The 19,221-nt window shown below is 42.9% G+C and overlaps 1 protein-coding gene and 1 pseudogene across 2 annotated transcripts in view; both read right to left on the bottom strand.

Moving 5' to 3' along the window:
* ARHGEF3 (Rho guanine nucleotide exchange factor 3) overlaps window positions 1–19,221 on the bottom strand; it is a 314,234-nt gene that overhangs the window by 151,691 nt on the left and 143,322 nt on the right. The window lies entirely within an intron of this gene.
* On the bottom strand, window positions 4,052–6,095 carry LOC102989099 (oxysterol-binding protein-related protein 9-like; annotated as a pseudogene).

Below are 19,221 nucleotides of genomic sequence, written 5' to 3'. Positions count from 1 at the left end.
TAGAAAATGCCCTCTGAACTAAGTAACCAAAGCTAATGTCACCAATACTGGTACAAACTGATACCGTGTATCCTCTGATGTGATACACAGAGAAAGACACCATATCACTTCTGTCACATTCCTGTGAAAAATGCACAGCTTAAAAAAAGTATTCTTCCATCACTCCAGATATTTTTTTAAAATGCATAATCCGAAGATAGTCATGGAGAAACATCTAATAAACCCACATTGAGGAAAACTGTACAACCTAACCGGTTTTTACTCTTCAAAACTGTCAAAATCAAGAAACACCAAAAAGGCCTGGGGAACTGTTCCAGATTAAAGGAGACAGAAGAATATGTGACAATAAATGCAATGCATGATCCTGAATTAGACTCTAGACCAGGAATAACAACACAATAATGTATAAAATACATTATTGTGACAGTTGACAAACTTCAAAAATGAATGGTGGGGGCTTCCCTCATGGTGCAGCGGTTAAGAATCCGCCTGCCAATACAGGGGACACGGGTTCGTGCCCTGGTCCGGGAAGATCCCACATGCCGCAGAGCAACTAAGCCTGTGTGCCACAAGTACTGAGCCTGTGCTCTAGAGCCCGCAAGCCACAACTAATGTGCCCAAGAGCCAAAACTACTGAAGCCTGTGTGCCTAGAGCCTGTGCTCCACAACAAGAGAAGCCATCGCAATGAGAAGCCCGCGCACTGCAACCAAGAGTAGCCCCTGCTTGCCGTAACTAGAGAAAGCCCACATGCAGCAACGAAGACCCAACACAGCCAAAAATAAAATAAATAAAATAAATAAATTAAAAAAAAAAGAATGGTGGAGGAGTTAATATATTTTGTCAATGTTAAATTTTCTGCTTCTGATAATTATACTGTGTGAGGATGTTCTTGTTCTTACACTGAAGTATTTGGGGCTAAAGGGGTATAATGTCTGCAATTCAATCTCAAATAGGAAGAAAAATAATTTACATTTATATGTTAAATACATATATTCTATATCTCTATCTATCTTTAACTATCCATACCTATCTATCTATCTATCTATCTACTGAGAGACTGATACACAGAGAGAGACACAGAGAAAGCAAATGCAAACAATCAGTGAAGGTGGGTAAAGAGTATTCAGAAGTATCTTATTTTAGACTTGCAACTTTGCTATAAGTTTGAAATAATACTAAGTTGCCAAAAGTAAAATAAGTTCACAAATAAGCTGCACACTCTCACAGCTCCTCAAGAAAAAGACAAGCCCATCGACACTCATTTCTCTTCAGGGCATCTGATACCTACCCATTGCCCAACTCTAGGGGGCCTTAGGCCCTCAGGGCTCAGCTCTGCAGGATCTGCTAACCTTTGGTGCCTGCAGGCTCCGTGATCCTACAAGGGAGTGAGTCTGCCCAGGCACTTCAGCAGAACTTGGTTGGGTATTAGCTGGGACACAATTCCTTAGGCCTGAGAAGAATATAATTTAAGGCTTATTTGGTCAAAATAGCTCTCTTCCAAACAAAACTGGAAATTCTCACAAGAGGCTCTTTATTTTTAAAGATGTTTCTCTCAGTAGAAAGAAACAGCTAAAAGGAAAATAGCTGTGTAATAGGTAATACGCCTCCCCTCAAAACAATGTACTTGAATATGCCAACAATGTGTCTTAACGTAGTTCCTCAGAATGTGGCCTCTGGAAGGACTGGACCTCTCTCCTTGTCCAACTAGAGTTCATTTGCACAAAGGAGGCCACCAGTTTTCAGACTAGTCTTGACTAACTTGAGAAAATGCTCCTGGCAATAGCTTGCAGAGAAGCTGTCAGAACAATAACGTGAAAGCCAGTTACCATTTCTGATGTGGTGTCTGGAAAGATGTCAACTGTGATTAGAGGGACATTTTCCTTCTGCAGCTGTCTCTGATGAAAGTGGAGGAGGGCCTCATCACAACCCCAAATTATAGGAGAGAGGTAAAGGGCCGCCAAACACCAGGGACATGCAGGTATTCAGGGAATCCCTCCTTCAGCAGCACTATCATGTCCTGTCAAGTTATGAGTAAAAAAGCAAAAGTTGTGATAAGCCACAAGTGGGCTGCAGGGAGGGGGAAAGGACTTTGTGCTAAATTTTCTAATCCTGAATTTTTGCTTCAAAGCCCATCCCAATCACTTTTATCCTGAGGTCTGAAACTGAGATCTGGATTTTGCAGAATCAAAGCATATTCATCCAGCATTTAATCCATTTCCCAGGAAATCAGTGTTTTACTAAGAGTAGAATTCTTTCATGTCCAGAACTTTCCTGGGCATTTCTAAGGCCTAATCCAGCACACAGAAAAAGCTCAACAAATGTTTGTTGACTGACACGCATGAACAAATGAACCCAAAATAGCGAATATAAAGCTGTAGAATTTCTTTTCAGAAAGACTAAAACACCAAAATGTGCCATCCATAAAATTCCATTTTTGATTCTGGGACACACAATATTTCTCATTTCTTGGCAATAGAAATCCAGGGACTTCCCTGGTGGTCCAGTGGCTAAGACTCCACACTCCCAACGTAGGAGGCCTGGGTTCGATCCCTGGTCGGAGGACTAGATCCCGCATACATGCTGCAACTAAGAGTTCTCATGCCGCAGCTAAAGATCCCGCATGCCACAACTGAGACCCGGAGCAGCATGCATGCATAAATAATAAATAAATAAATAAATAATCCAGGAACAACAAGAGACTCATGAATGAATTTCACTCTATAGTTTCATTCATTCAACAAATATTTTATGGAGTACCTATTAGGTGCCAGGCACTGTGCAAGCTGCTGTAGATACACGGTTAACAAAAGAGATATGGTCCCTGCCCTCAGAGGGGACAGAGACGATAAAACAATAAGCAAATAAAAAAGCTAGTTTTAGGGTGTACTAAGTGTTATGAAGAAAGTAGACCAGGGTAATATGAAAGCCTATGAAAGGTGGGGAGGGGTGAAACTACCGGAGAGAGAGGTCAGGGAAGCTTCTCAGAGGAGGAACATTTGAGATGACACCTAAGTGATGGGATGGAGCCAACCAAGCAAAGATGGGAATAGATGGGGAGTTAGAGCTCCTAAAGGCCCCTCACCATTAAAGGTTCAAGTTCTCTCTTTCCACACACAGTCCCTAATGCCTGTTCTGATTGGCCAATGCCCATGGATGTGTGCTGGTTCCATACTTGGTGCCTGTTCTGATTGGCCAGCGTCCATGAACATGATTGTTTATGTGGAAGAACATCATCTCCTATTAATAAGGATGAGAACTGTACTGAGGCAATTTTCTTTCTCAGTTTATTTGAAGAGAAATTAAGGGTGAATAATTTTACTCATCTTTGTGTTATCGTTAGTCATGAACACGGTCCTGAATTTCTCAAGACTTGTTAGTGTCCGTAAGACCCTATGCAAAGTCAGGTCTGGTCTACTTTTTTTTTTTTAAGGTTGGAAAAATTACTTTATGAAGCCTTAAGAAGCACTGATTATAATTAAACTGTAGTCCAGAGTTAGATACAATTTATTATAATTCAATTCCAAAATAAAAGTTATTGTAGGTGAGACCACGAAATTTCCTAACACGTGATTTTAATACGTTGCGCTAAATTTTCTAAAACAACTCAAAGGAACCAATATTTACAGTAGATGGCGTATTTATGAAAAATCTGGCATCACCTATATTATATACATGTATATATGTGAATATATAGAGAGAGAACCCAAGATTATATGAACTAGGAAACAGAGGTTGTATATTTCAACAGCAATACTAGAGTGCAGAGTTTGAGACTAGGATTTACAACATGGGATTTGGAAAAGGAGCAGACATCTTGTTTTCAAAACCTGAAGTTTTTCTCAAGACCCAAGTCAACATTGTAACTGCCACAGAACAGGAAAAAGGCAAGCTTTTCTCGCTTCAATTGTTCATCTGCATCAGAAAGTCCAGTATCCCTGAGACAGGAACCACTGCAATAAGAAGGGAGTGAATAGGTTCTCCCAAAGGAAGACTGTTACTTCATTATGCCTCCTGCCCTGGTCACCAGGAGCAAACTTTGCATTTCCCAACCTAATGCTTGGCAGCACCAAGACGTTTCATTAATGGTTCATCATAAACCGTGCATTCTCCATCTTCATGAAATAACCTTGTCTCCCATTGAATTTCCTTTTCCTTCCTTTCTCGGGCTTCTGCTCTTTGTCTTTCTTCAAGTCTATGCTTGGCTTCAGTTGCTGCATCAATGTCTCTGATTTTTAAGTTGAAAGTGACATCCTTCCAAAGGCAGTGGGATTCGTACTCATTCTGATCTTCCAACTTCCTCACTTTCTTCTTGATTATAGGCAACTTCTTGGTATCTATAAAAACTACATTTTCCCCTGTTGAGTATTTTGCATACAGTACACCAATCCATTCCCCTTCAATTGAGCAGAAAGACTTCTTGTCATTTGGAGAAAAAATCTCAGCAGTAATTCTGTGCTTCTTGCCCCCAAAGAAAGGTTTAGTGTGGAAGACGATATTGGCACTTTAGCCAGTTCTGGAACAATTAATATTGCATTCTCCGCCTAGTTCCACCCAGGGCACTCTAAGGATAGACCTTCCATAAATAACCATTGGGGAATGTGAGAATGTAATGTTCATCAGGGTCTACACATGAGACACATCCCTGTCCTATGTTGTGCACCCCAATTGACATCCCAAGGAATTGTGATTTGGTCCAGATATGAGCACTGAATTGTACCTTCTTGTTAAAACACTCAGCATAAAAGGCTGAAGCTGGTGGATGATGGGAAACCTGCTCAGCCACGAATGTTACGCTATTCTTGGAAACCCAGGGAATTGGTAAAAACCCCTGACCATACAGTGGCCTCAGTTATGGAGCTCTTTATGACCCTCTTTAGACAGAACAGTTTGAAAGTGGCTACTGCCGAGGAGCTCTGTAACTTACTGGGTGGATGATGGGAAACCTGCTCAGCCACGAATGTTACGCTATTCTTGGAAACCCAGGGAATTGGTCCTTCTGAAACTAGCTCCACATTCTCTTCAGTACCATTGGTAATGTCCAGTGACACTGAAAGATCTCACCCAAAATGGGGATGTATGGCTTTTTGGCAACCGATCCTTTCCTTCCTGCGTGAAAGGCTGAGAGGTACCATTTTACAACCTGAACCATTCAGTCTCTGGCATCCTTCTGGTCACTAATACTCACAAACAGGTCCGGATGTGCAAAAAAGTCTGCATACATTTCTAAAAGAGATCTTCTTTCAAGAGTAAATGTTGGAAGAACTACCTTAGTAAGATCCATTCCAAGCCTAACCTGTGACAACAGATGCATGATAACACTCTTGTGCTCTTCCACCGACCCTGCCTCCCCTTCATCATCTCTCTCATCATGTGAATAGAAAAGGTCAGCATCACTTGTTCCATTGGACATGGAAGAATTAAGTGATTCCATGGTATCTGGGCGCTTTAGACTATTTCCTGAGCTGCTGTGTGTCAAGACTGACGTAAAACCAGAAGAATCTATTAAGTGCTCTGGGGATGAGCCACTCTGATGGAATTCATCTGCATTATAGAATTCATCTTCACTGCTAGAATAAGAGAACTCTGCGACTGTGTTTGGAGACAAGTTGGCATGGCTTGGAGAAGTTAGACTGCTACTAGGTGGTGAGCGCCCCCTGCCTGTACTATTTGGTGTTGGAGTCTGATGATGTCCCAAGGTAGTAGCTAATACAGGTCCAACTGGTAGAGAAGATGGACGCTGCTCTGACTTACACAAATGAGCGGGTTCTGGAGGTAAGACAGTCTGGGAGGGCAGTGTGTTGATCACAGGTTCCACGGGACTAGGTTGATATATTGCATCCATAGGATTAATAGTACTTTTAGTGATCTGCAGCAACACAATGCAGTGTTTAATTGATTCTACCATGCTATTTACTGTCTCCTTGAGAGTTTCAACTTTCTTTCTCTGTTCATCATCTTTGCAGCTTTGAAGTTTGTCATCAAAAAGCTTTAACTGTGCTATCAAGATTTGTAGGTAAGCATCAGCCTCTGTAAGTTTCTTACCAAAGTCTTGGACACTAGGAACAAATCCTGAATCCAAACCTCCTCAAGTAGCCATCAAGCCAAGGCCCCCACCCTCTGTGCCTCCAGGGGAGGGAGCCGAGGGCTGCTTCCCGGCAACCCCTCTTCTCTCCCCTCCACCTGATCACCGGGCTGATGCCTGGTCTACTTCTCGTCTCTAACCTCGTTCCCCTTGCTCTGCGCTCCAACCTCCCATAATCCCAATTCCTCTTTCCCCATGTTTCCTCTGCCTGGAACCCTGTTTCCTCCCCCTTTTCTCTCAGCCAACTCCTCCTCATCCTTCAGATATCAGCCTGACTTCCAAGATAGCTCCAAACCAGATTAAATCTCCCAGTTATGGCCTCTCAGCCTCATGTGCCTCCTCTTTCTTGTACTAACCCTATTAAAATGTTACCTTTTACTTGTGTGATAACTTGGTTAACGTCTGTCTCCTCCCTCAAGCTAAGTTCAATGAATGAGGAAACCAGATCAAGTTCACTTACTGTGGTACTTCTAGCGCATTCTATTATGTGGGCACATAGAGTATAAAGCTTTGCGGTCACCATCTGGAAACTCTTAACTTTTTTTAACAAGGGACCTGAATTTTCATTTTTCACTGGCCCCTGCAAATTACGTAGTCGGTCTTGGGAAGGAAAGAATGTATAGGGGCTCTTCTGTGATGAATACTCATTCTGAGGCCACCAACCCTAAAAACTCAAAGTTTGACTACCAAGCATTGATTTGTTCAAATATTAAATAAATATTTGTTGGACGTTATGTGCCCACATAGTGGAGCCCTGCTGAGTGCAGAGCTCTGTCCATGAAGGTGGCCCTCTTCCTGCCTTCCTTGGGAAGGATTTCTTGATCCCATGCTAATTAAAGATGCTTCTGACTTCTTGTGGGATATATCTCACCCTTGACTTCACCACTCTCTGAACAATCTATTGATAGGTTTCACAGGACAGGACCTCCCTGGCACGGGCCCAACCCTGAAGATAAGAAGTGCTTTCCCCATTAGAACTTCAGTCCTGCCTTCAACCTGCCAATAAGACTCAGGCCAAAACAGAAACTTCATCTTGCAGAAGTACTTTTTTTTTTTTTTTTTTTTTTTTTTTTGCGGTACTCGGGCCTCTCACTGTTGTGACCTCTCCCGTTGAGGAGTACAGGCTCCGGAAGCGCAGGCTCAGCGGCCATGGCTCACGGGCCCAGCCGCTCCGCGGCATGTGGGATCTTCCCGGACCGGGGCACGAACCCGTGTCCCCTGCATCGGCAGGCAGACTCTCAACCGCTGAGCCACCAGGGAAGCCCAGAAGTACTTTTTTAATCTCCCTAATTTTAAAGCCCTGGTTCTCCTCAGGATATTTTAAAAGGTTTGCCAGAATGTGGCTCTCTGAGTTTGGCAATACTTGCCTGCTGCATTTTAGCCTGGGCTCATCACTGATGCATCAACAAACATTTACTTTCAGAAGCCACAGACTGACAGTGCCGCTCCACTCACTGGATATCTCAGACTGACAAACAACTGACAAATGCCACACAGTAAATGAAATTTACAGGCAAATTTGGAAACACTAAGTTTGTTAGCAAATTGTAATACCATATTGAAAGAGGAACAGCAAAAATGGAAAACGATGGGGCTTCCCTGGTGGCGCAGTGGTTGAGAGTCCGCCTGCCGATGCAGGTGACACGGGTTCGTGCCCCGGTCCGGGAGGATCCCACATGCCGCGGAGCGGCTGGGCCCGTGAGCCATGGCCGCTGAGCCTGCGCATCCGGAGCCTGTGCTCCGCAACGGGAGAGGCCACAGCAGAGGGAGGCCCGAGTACCGCAAAAAAATTTAAAAAACGGAAAACGATGTTACTCATCAGAACAGAATATCACCAATATGTTAGGGAAAATGGTAGAGAGAGCTGAACACCAAGAATTTCGATAGTTTTGAACTTTAAAGAAAGAAAAGTGATGTTGCTTTACACCATTTGGGTATATACCTTGGGGTACTGTTTCCCAAAGGATCAATCTGGTATCTTGCGGTTTGTAAGATCATTTTAGGCAGTATGCTTACCAGCTGCCTTGGTTTGGGCTCCCCCCAAAGCAGATCCTGGGTAAAGACTTAGGTATAAGCTGTTTATGTGGGAGGTGATCCCCAAGAAGAACTGGTGGGGAGTGGGAAAGTGAGGTGGCAAAAGGAGGGAGGCCACAAAAAGCTGTAAAGCCACAAGGTTACAGCTGTGGGCAGCCAGAGTAAAACCCAGTGGGGCCCCCCTGAGAGACTGTGTAAGACACACCTCATAATTTTCCACTAAGGGGTGCGGAGGTGGAAGTATTTAATCCACCAACTCCTGCCTCTCACTGATGGGGAGGGGCCCCTCTGGATGTTAACCCCCTTGGCTGGAAACCCCTGCAAGTTGAAGGACACAGGAAGTCATAAATGAGTCTAAGGGACTCTGGAGGTGATTTCTGGAGGGAGCCTAGGCAATATGAATGGAGCGCTGGGAGAGTCTGCTCTGACAGGCTTTACCCAGCAGCAGATCTCGTGGGAAAGTTATCATGTTTTCAATTCACTGTCCATTCTCAGTCCATCAGACTGGGGCTACCTCACCTTTAACACCCACCCAGTGCTTACGAACCTCAATCTTTCTCTCTCTCCAGGGTGCAATGAGACTAGGGCAACAGCATCTAGCTAGAATTTAGTTACACTGTTTTGTGGGTATCTGTTTATCTTAATACTTATATTTAAATTTGGGCCAGCATACTGGTTTCATATTATAATAATATACCCTTTCCACTGAAGATAACTATAAGGGAAAAACTGTCAGTCTGTAGAAAACTATTAAGTGTTGTACAATGTTAAGGGCTATGGTAAAAGATGATTCATAAATGAGTGAGGTTTAGGAAACACTTTCTTTGTGGAAACTCCCTCTCATAACTGTCACACAAAGTAACTGGCCCACGATCTTGCTGCTCCTGACAAGCACAGAAAAAGTGACACTCTGTTGCCCTCTTCCCTGGAATGAGTGAAAAGAGACTCCTACCCCCCCCACCCCCCCAACACATGACCGTCCTTTCTGGAGAAGATCTGTAGCCCTCCGTCTGCCCAGTCATGGATTAAAAATGAAATTCGTATCTAACAGGTCTAACTTTAGCCACAGGAAACAGGAGCACTTGGGGGACCCAAAGGCTTAGCCAAGCTTTGTTAAAGGATGGGCACATTATCTTTTCTGAACCTTCTTCCTTCCCCTTTTTGGGAGGGGAGGGGTGGAGGCTAAGCTTTGGGGAGTGATCGGGAAGTGAGGCCTGTTGGATCTGTTTCCTGGTCAGCTGTGTGGGAGGTTTCACCCCTCTCTGTTGTCACTGTCCTGGCTCTCCAATTTATGCTACATATCATTAGGACCACTTTAGGGTATATTATAAAAAATATTTTGATGATGAAAATCACTCAAATGAGGAATTAAAAAACCCTCTATGTTGAAAATGTCTAGACACCTTGACCACAAATACAAAATGCTTCTGTGAAGAAAAGAAAGTTTAAACCTAAGTAGTTTTTAAAACTTATATTTGTATATATTTTCTAGCTTTCTTACAATGTGCACAATTTATAGGTCTGCTTTATAAATTTTCATCAGAAGTTGCCAGATAACAAGTGTTGTTACTCTATTATCTGATGCATAAGTAGAAAAATAGAGAACAATTGCCCAGTGGTTACCTATTTTTTAAGGTCACCGAACTAACTGTACGACCTTAGGCATTTCACATTCCTGCTCTGGATCTCACTTTCGTTATCTGTAAGATGAGGGCATTGGACCAGGTGACCTCCAAAGTTTCCTTCTAACATCGTATGTGTGCATGACAACACGTAGCCAAGGAGACTGCTGGGTAAGGGGCGGGGGGAATGAGAATGGCAGAGATTGGGAAACACTTTCTAGAAATAAATATGATATTCTGGTTTTGCCTCAAAGTCACAGACGACAATCATCCCAGCTGTAAATTATGTTTTTGAAACACAATGTCTGTGTCCAGATTCCAGCATAGCCCAGAGCAATACACAAAGAAGGTGATCCACCGATGTGTGTTGAATGAGTGGACAAAGGCACCTTCCCTGAATATCTTTTGAGGACTCAAGGCTAATGCCTGATTATTTACAACATCCAAGATATAGAAACAACCTAAGTGCTCATCAATGGATGAGTGGATCAAGAAGATGTGTGTGTGTGTCTGTGTGTGTGTGTGTGTCTGTGTGTGCGGTTAAAACAACAAGATGCCATTTCACATCCATCCATCAGATTGGCAAAACTAAAAGCCTGACAACACTAAGGGTTGGAGAAATGAGGATTCTCATCCAAGGCTACAGGGAGAGTTACAGACTGGAGAGTAACTTGACAGCTTCCAGTCAAGCTGAGGATAGGCATGTATTCCTGCCCAGCATCCCACTTTTAAGGACATAGTCTAGCGTAATTCTTGCAGGTGGTGGGCACTTAGAGGCCTGTACTTGAGGGATGCTCAGGATGTTTATAACAGCAAAGGACTGGACATAACAGAAATATCTTTTAGTATGTAGATGGAGTATAGGACATGCACCAACATTTCCATCAGTCAAAACCCATCCATCAGTCAGGCTCCTCCTCTCACACATACCTGCCCAGACCATTACATTGCGCTTGGATATGCAAAACACACATCAGTTCCAACACTGCTAGTTCATGCCTCCTACCTGACTCATGTTTGGATAGCTGCATTTGTTTCCCTATAGTTTATTTTGATCCAACCAGAATTACAAGCACACGGCCTCCCTGCTTCTAGACTAGTGGTTCTCAAAATTTTTGGTCTCAGGACCTCTTCATACTTTTAAAAACTACTGAGGGCCCCAAGAGCTTTTGTTTATGTTATATTAATATTTGCAGTATTAGAAAATAAAATTAAGAATTAAAAATTTTCTTTCTTTTAAAAAGTAATGAGTGTATTATTACTTCTTAATCTAATTAGCACATTTTAATGAAAATTAACTATATTTTCTAAAGCAGAAAACATAGGGAGAAAAGCAGCATTGCTTCATACTTTTATAACTATTTAATGGCTGGCTGCACAGTAGACAGCTGGATTCACATATCTGCTTCTGTAATGAATCTGTTGTGGTGTGTTATTTTGGTTTACGCATACAAAGAAAATCTGTTCTGTAGTTACGTAGTTAGTACTTTCTAGGTCTCAGGAACTCCTTGGATCACACTTTAGAACCTCTGTTTTAAATCACCCTACATTCTGCCAAAAGTTGTCTTTCACACAAACACAATCATGTCATTTCCCACTTCCCTCAAAGTGTGAATGGCTGCCTATGGCTCATAGAGTTAAGTCCGAATTCTGCGCAAAAACCCTTCCCATTTAGCAAACTCCATCACTGCTCTACTTTATATACTGGTACTCTACCCACCTCTGGATACACACGCATGCCTGTCCTGTTCTGCTTGTTTGTGCCTCTGAGCCTCAGCTTTCCTCCTGCTAAGACTCCTGTGTATCTCTTGTAACCCCGTCCAAAGGTCACCTCCTCTAGGAAGCCTTCTCTGATTCACCCTTCCCTTGGAGTTTACTTTTTTGTGTTTTAAATACTTATTTTTTGAATAAGTAATTGAAGTGCATTGGATTAAATTCCAAAGGGGTATGCCGTACAATAATAAGTAGACTTCTTTCCCACATCCATCCCTTCCTCTCCCAGGAGTCAACCATTGTGATTGGTTCCTTCTACATTTTTCCAGAGCTGCTCTAGACGTAAATAGGCTAGTCATTTCTTTTACCCAAATGGCATCATACTATATGCACTGCTCTACACTTGATTAACATTATAGCTTGGGCATCAAATTAAAATTGGCCTCATTTTTTCAATAGTTGCAAATTACATTTTAAAAATGTACTACAGCTTATTTATTCAGTCCCCCCATTAACTGGATACATATGTGGTTTCCAATCTTTTGCTGCAGCAAATATCCTTCTATAGAAATCAATCTACACATGAGAGAGACTCTGCGACATTCATATCCAGGAGTGAAACTGCTGGGTCCAAGGGAATGTATATTTGTAAGTTTGATAAACATTGTCAGATTGTCCTCTATAAAGACTGTTCTAATTTATACTCCCACCACTGCCATGCATGAGAGGTCCTATTACCCTTGCCAAGCAGTGTTATCTAACTTCTTAATCTCCATCAATGTGGTAGATGAAAAATGATACCTTGGTTAAGTTTAAATTGATATTTCTCTAACAGATAAAATCTCTAGAGTTATGCTATCCAGTATGGTAGTCACTAGATACATGTGGCTGCTTAAATTTAAATTTTAATTAATTAAAATGAAATAACATTTAAAACTCAGCTCCTCAGCTGCACTAGCCTCATGTGAAGTGCTCATTAGCCATCTGTGGCTAGTGGCCTCTGTGTGAGACAGTGCAGATACAAAACATTAGTATTGGGCTTCCCTGGTGGCGCAGTGGTTGAGAGTCCGCCTGCCGATGCAGGGGACACGGGTTCATGCCCCGGTCCGGGAAGATCCCACATGCCGCGGAGTGGCTGGGCCCGTGAGCCATGGCCGCTCAGCCTGCGCGTCCGGAGCCTGTGCTCCGCATCAGGACAGGCCACAACGGTAAGAGGCCCGCGTACCACAAAAAAAAAAAAAAAAAAAAAACATTACTATCACTGTAAAAAGTTCTACTGGACGGTGCTGCTCTAGACCTGCACTGTCCAATGGCTACCATGAGCACACACGTGGGTACTGAGCACGTGAAATGTGGCTAATCTGAAGTGAGATGTGCTCTAAGTAGATAATACACACTATACATACTGGATTTCAAAAACTTATATGAAAAAAAGAATGTAAAATGTCTCCATAATAATTTTTATGTTGATTATATGTTGAAATGCTAATATTTTGATATACTGGGTTAAATAAATCATTAAATTAATTTCATCTGTTTCTTTTTACCTCTTTTAACATGGCTATTAGGAAATTTAATTTACACATGTCTCACATTCTGTTTCTATTGGACAATGCCGCTCCAGAGGGCACAGTGCTCTGTTAAGACCTGGATTTAAGCATTTTTCCTTTTACACAGAAATAAGTGTAGTTACTATTGCTATAAAGAAAAACAGACTCGTTGGAATCTCATTTTCCTCCTAGCCCTTCCCTGCCCCATGCAGACAGGGTGGGCAACAAAAGGAGAAAGGGCGGCAATGATCTTGATGACGAACAATCAGCCCTGAAACAAACCAGTACTCTTCCCACCTGGGCGGCCACAGGCAGGAACCAGTGGCATCGCTGACCCCGAGCAGGGCCTGACTTCCTGGTGGCTGTTAAAACAATGTACCAGGGAACAAAGTGCCTTCAAAACTAAGAATAGAAGAATGGCTCCAAATAAGATTTCCAGGACTCTGCGGGAACAAATTCCTCCCCTGCACTGACCCTAACCCACCTTCCACCCCTTGGCTTGACCAGGCCCCTTGGCCTGACAAGTGTCCTGTCCCAGCCCCAAACCCCCTGCATTCTCAACAGTCTGTACACACAGACTGAGGGACAGAGTAGAAAGGGGAGACCCAGAGAAAGAGGTGGGCGGCAAGGGCTCTGCCCTAAAGGGCTGACGCGACAATGGTTCTATGATTGAGACATGGCATATATGTTTCCGTCATCTGTGTCTTTAGCTTTGACTATGAAGGTCAAGAAAACAGTTTTCACCCTTGGATGGACACTGGCAAAGAGGGATGGGTGGACCAGTTTGTCCCCTGGCACTGATGTCTTTTTGCCTGTGAGACAGGGTTTTGTTAGTAGGAAAGAAACACGAATGGCAGTTAGGTATAAACAGTCCATGATTGTTGCCACCATGATTAAAGAATACCGTCTATTGTAGTAAACTCAAACTATATCTAGGTAGAATTTTTTTTAATGTTCAATTACCTTTTATTCTACTAAATAAACCAGTTTTAACATTTCAGTGCATATTCTTTCAGACTACAAAATTGTGTACGTTACACACAATGATATAAACATGCTGTTTTATCACGTTTCATCTCACTCAAAAATAAATACAGTTCTTCCATGTTAAGAAAAAAAAAAGAAACAAAACAGTTTTGCAACATGATCCGTCAACTTGATAGATCAGAACGTTTTCTATCCAGGTACTGAGGGAATGAGACCTAATTGTATCTGAGCATAAGTTACCTGCTTGGAGGAAAACATTATTTTATTATCATTACCGTCATCATCATCATCATCATCATCATCATCATCAACATTAGCTGTGTGCCTTTGAGCAAGTGAAATAACCTCTCTGGGTCTCAGTTTTATCATCTATAAAATATATGAGCTTTCCTATCTCATCCAGTCAGAAAGTTCTGTGACTCTATGCACATGCAAATGAACTGTCACCGACACCTTCATTCTCATTCTCTCGCTGCTTTAAAAGACACTCATTGGTCAACCAATATGAGTTAGACCCTGAGCCTGACACTGGCATACAAATATGGAAAAATGCTTCTTCCACCGGATGAAGTCTTTAAGAGATGGAATGAATCATTAGAGCAGAGTTCTTTACCTGGGGCCAGGGGTCTGCACAGACATTTTCACAACTATGTGCAGTTTTCTAAAGAGAACATTCCAAGATGCATGTGACCTCAAGAAGGTAGGGGGCTAGTGATGTAAAGTAACTATGAGAGGCTAATTACCACACTAAATTCTTAGTCCATGGTGGGTGCCTGAAGAGTTAGCACCCAAGATAGTGCACAAGGTGTACATGGGGATAAACACACAAGGGATTTGAACCGGAGCCTCTTTGGTGCAAAGCCCACCTCTTTCCCCTCACATCAGGGATAATCTGTTTGCACACGCCTTCTCCCTGCTGCTGTGCCTTTACCAGTGCTCCCCTTGCTCACATCAGAAGATTACAAGCATTTAACAGGCCAAGACAGTATCCCACTTGTATGACCTGGGATGACTGTACTTGCCCAAAGCGCGGGGTGGGGGGGACGGGGATTTGAGGGGGAGAGTTAGGAGGAGAGAATGAGATAACCCATGTGAAACATTCATTACTAGTTAGCATCTCAAAGGTACTAGCAGATATTCATTCATAGAATATTTATTTAGGACCTAATACATGCCAGGCCTTAGGTTAGATGTTTTCATCATCTTCATCACTTATTAGTATCATATTTATCTCCCCCAACATGGCAGAGTACTCCACATAGTAGTCACTCAATAAATGTAGGTTGAGTGAGTAAACAGTGATGATCTCTGTGGTATATTAATTTATTCTTCAGCAAACTTTTATGCCCTTCCCTGACCTCCATGGCTTGGTACTGTGACTTGCTCTGGCCAGTGGAATATGGGTGGACAGGACAATGTACCAATTCTGAGCCTAGGTCTTAAGAGACATTGCGTATTGCTGCTTGCTCCTCCGGGATCTTCTGACCTGCACAGGAGAAGAATATACACATGGGTAGCTAAGGGACCTGAATGGGGCAGACTACTCAGCCAACCTGCACACCTATGAGCATGAGAATAAATGCTTGCTATTGTTTGCTACTGAGTTTGGGGTAGTTGTTACTCAGCGAAAGCTGATTGAGATATACTCCTTTACCCACGCCCAGAGATTTCAGGCAGAGAGTGGCCCTGGCTTCTCTTATGGTGGGATTTCAGCAGTTGGGTCATTCTGTGGCTCTCCCTACCCCGTTTTCTCTAGGTTGGTAATGCCCCATTTAGAGAAGACAGCAGGGGCTACAAAGACCCATATTTTGGCCATCTTGGCACCTGGCACAGAGTCAGGCACAAAGCTGGTTCTCAGGCAGTGTCTGATGTATGAAAGGATAGACCGACTGTTCATTCTGGTGAGAGAAGCCCTGTCAAGATCACAGCAGGCAGCAACTTGGGCCTCAGATGCTCAGAGCCACTGGCTCTGCAGTCCTCAGTGTGGGAAGTGGACCTGGTGGTGACACAACATCATTTTAGACCATATGCAGTAGACCAAGGTGTATTTATTATAATGTGTTTTAGGAAACATATTATGATGTTTAGTGACTTTAGGGCTCTTACTACTTAGGATGAACCTAAGGTCAAAACAAAACAAAACAACTAGACAATTTAAAGAAAAACAGTAAGTGAAAAATAACAGTAAAAGTGGTATGTGGATATGGGAAACATGACCGAAGTTTAGGAAACACTGATCCTATTCAAGTCTCATTTTCCTACAAATCACAATCACAATCATAGCTAGTATTTTTGAACATTATCATAAAATGCACTGTTTTAAGAGTTTCACAGATATTATTTTATAAACTTTTCATAGTACTGGAAGCAGATATTATATCATCTCCATTTCGCAGGTGAGGTAACTAAGGTCCAGAAGGAAACGTAAAGAACTTGCCCAAGGTCAAGTGGCAGTGAGGGTGTGAACTCAGAGTATCAACCTCCAGGATCCAGCTATATCTGTCTCTATTGGAGAACCTGGTACCCAGGGAAGTTCAGCATTGCCCAAGGCTAATGCAAAACCTAGAACCCCAAACTCCTGACTCCCAGAGCAGTGCTCTCATCCCTGCTCCATGAGGAACACTGTGGTGAGAACACCTGGGGCTTATGGCAGGGGGTGAGTGGGGTCTGCTAGAGACAAGGGAGAGAAGTGGTAAATGCCACAAGGAAGATTTGGGAGGGAAGAGATGGGGACATAAACAAGGCTGCCAAACAGAGGCAGGGGCTCAAGGGATGCAGAAAAGCTAGACTATGGACAAAGTTATTCAGAAAAAGAGGGCTGACAGAGCAAGGGTTGGCACACAGGGGTTGCTTTCTGAACTCCTCCCAAGAGACCCACCCACTGTGGCTTCCCTAAGTGACATCCACATAGTCTATATTTAGGTCCTAAAGTCACCCATTGTTTCTCTCCCGGTGGACACTCGGGGTCACCACCCTGACCTTGCACTTTCCGAGTCATACCACTGAGTGCTCCATCAAGACAAGCCTTTTTAGGATCTGGTTTGAATCAACTTCCCCTTCCATGGCTCCCACTTGGTGTTCTGGGAAAGCTATAAAAATATGGCTGGAATCAGGGCTTTAAAACGAAGTATTGACTTTTCTGTGTAATATGCTGCCTTCTTCCCTCCACAAAATCAAATCAGGGCATATTTAACTCAGGATATAAGATGTTTCACCGCCCAATGTTGCTGAGCCCTTACACACTAATGATTCATTTCTCTGGGAGCCACCAACAGCTATGGTCAATAAGACCTGGGACATGGGTCACGTTCGCTGAGTGTGGAATCTGTGCTAGGCACTGTCTTGAATCACTTCATTTATTCCTCATGACAACCCTGTGAGGTAAGCACTATTTTTTTAAAATATTTATTTATGTATTTAGGCTGTGCCAGGTCTTCATTGTGGCACGCGGGATCTTCATTGTGGCATGTGGGATCTTTAGTTGTGGCATACGGACTCCTTAGTTGCGGCATGCATATGGGATCTAGTTCCCCAACCAGGGATCGAACCCAGGCCCCCTGCATTGGGAGCACGGAGTCTTACCCACTAGACCACCAGGGAAGTCCCAGTAGGCACTATTTATTATCCCCATTTAACAAGGAGACTCAGAGAGATTTGGTAACATGCCTGGGATTGCATGGCTAGTAAGAGGCAAAGCTGGGACTCAAACCTACATCTACATGTATGTGGTTCTAAAACCCATGCCCTTAACTGTTGCACTCTGCCATTCCTCCACAGACACAGAGCTATCTTGATCAAATCTCAGAAGATGGATTTGTGAGAAGTTTAAAGGGTTTCTCCCTTCCCATTCTCTCCTTCCACATCCAGCTACCAAATGCCTTTCCCACACCCAAACTCAACACCTCCAGATCCTTTCTTTAGAGACTCTCGGACCCAAGAAATAAAAATTCATTCAATAATATTTTCAAGAGCAGAATAAAGGTCAACTGCCAGCCGGCCAATTACATTTTGAGTTCCAGTCCATATCCTCGGGAAATGTGTATGTAAAAGCACTTATTAAATCATTTGACTTTGAAACAGGGATATGAGAACTATTTTTGACTTTTTGTCAAAAAGTCATACCTTAGACCCATATCAGAGCTAAAATGAGTTTAGAGACATCTCTGTTTGACAGGTGGGAAACTGAGTCCAGAGAAGGCAGCGACTTGTCTTAGATGCCTCTTGTGTAGGCGCTACTTGGATCGAGGCAAACATCCACCAAAATGAGCTGATTTGTCAAAGGATTGGAAAGCAAAGTGTTACTGAAGATGCTGCACTTGATAGGAGATATAAGAAGGGCCCTGTCATTAAAATCATCACGTGCGGAGCGGCGGGGCCCGTGAGCCATGGCCGCTGAGCCTGCGCGGCCGGAGCCTTGTGCTCCGCAACGGGAGAGGCCGCAGCGGTGAGAGGCCCGCGTACCATAAAAAAAAAATAATAATAATAATAATAAAATCATCACGTGTGCTATGGCTATGAATGTCATTTCTGGCTCCATTCTGCCTGAGCTTGAAGCCTGATCCACTACTAACCAGCTAGGAGACCAGAGGCAAAGTATTCACCCTCTCTCCATCCCAGTTTTACCATCTGCAAAGTGGAGGCAATGATAACAGCCAACCCCTATAGTGTTGTAAGAATTTCATGAGCTAATGCAAGTAACATGAAAAGTATCTAATAAATGTCAGCTATTATTGTAATATTTTTAATTAATGCTGCATTAACTCTCCCTGAAGTGTAGTAAATCATTTAAAATATTGCCAATTTCCATATCTCAAATGATCAAAAATTATTCTTTATCAGGTGAGCGAATAGCTAGGTGAACGAGATGGGAAAGGAGACAGTGAAACCACTCAAATCACATGAAAAGATGTCTATAACGGCCATGTACAAGAGTTGGAATTTGTATTGCAAACATCAGTTTCAGAAACATAATTCTGATGAAAGAAACAGAAAAAGCAATGGGCATTTTCTTTAAAATATAACTTTGGCTTATCCAAAGCTTTAACACCTATCCACAAACAAACAAACAAATAAAAGGGACAGAGAGAGAGAGTAAGCTTCAGGGCTCCTAATCATTCTTCAGTCCACAGAAACATAACATTTCCAGCTGCTCCTTCCGAAATAACCCAAACAGGCACCAATACTTCTAATGAGAAAACCAGTGAGTCTGAGTCTCCCCTGATATTATCTGAC

Source organism: Physeter macrocephalus, chromosome 18 (assembly GCF_002837175.3).
Source record: "Physeter macrocephalus isolate SW-GA chromosome 18, ASM283717v5, whole genome shotgun sequence".
Classification (NCBI taxonomy): Eukaryota; Metazoa; Chordata; class Mammalia; order Artiodactyla; family Physeteridae; genus Physeter; species Physeter macrocephalus.
This window is presented reverse-complemented; position numbering and strand designations above follow the sequence as displayed.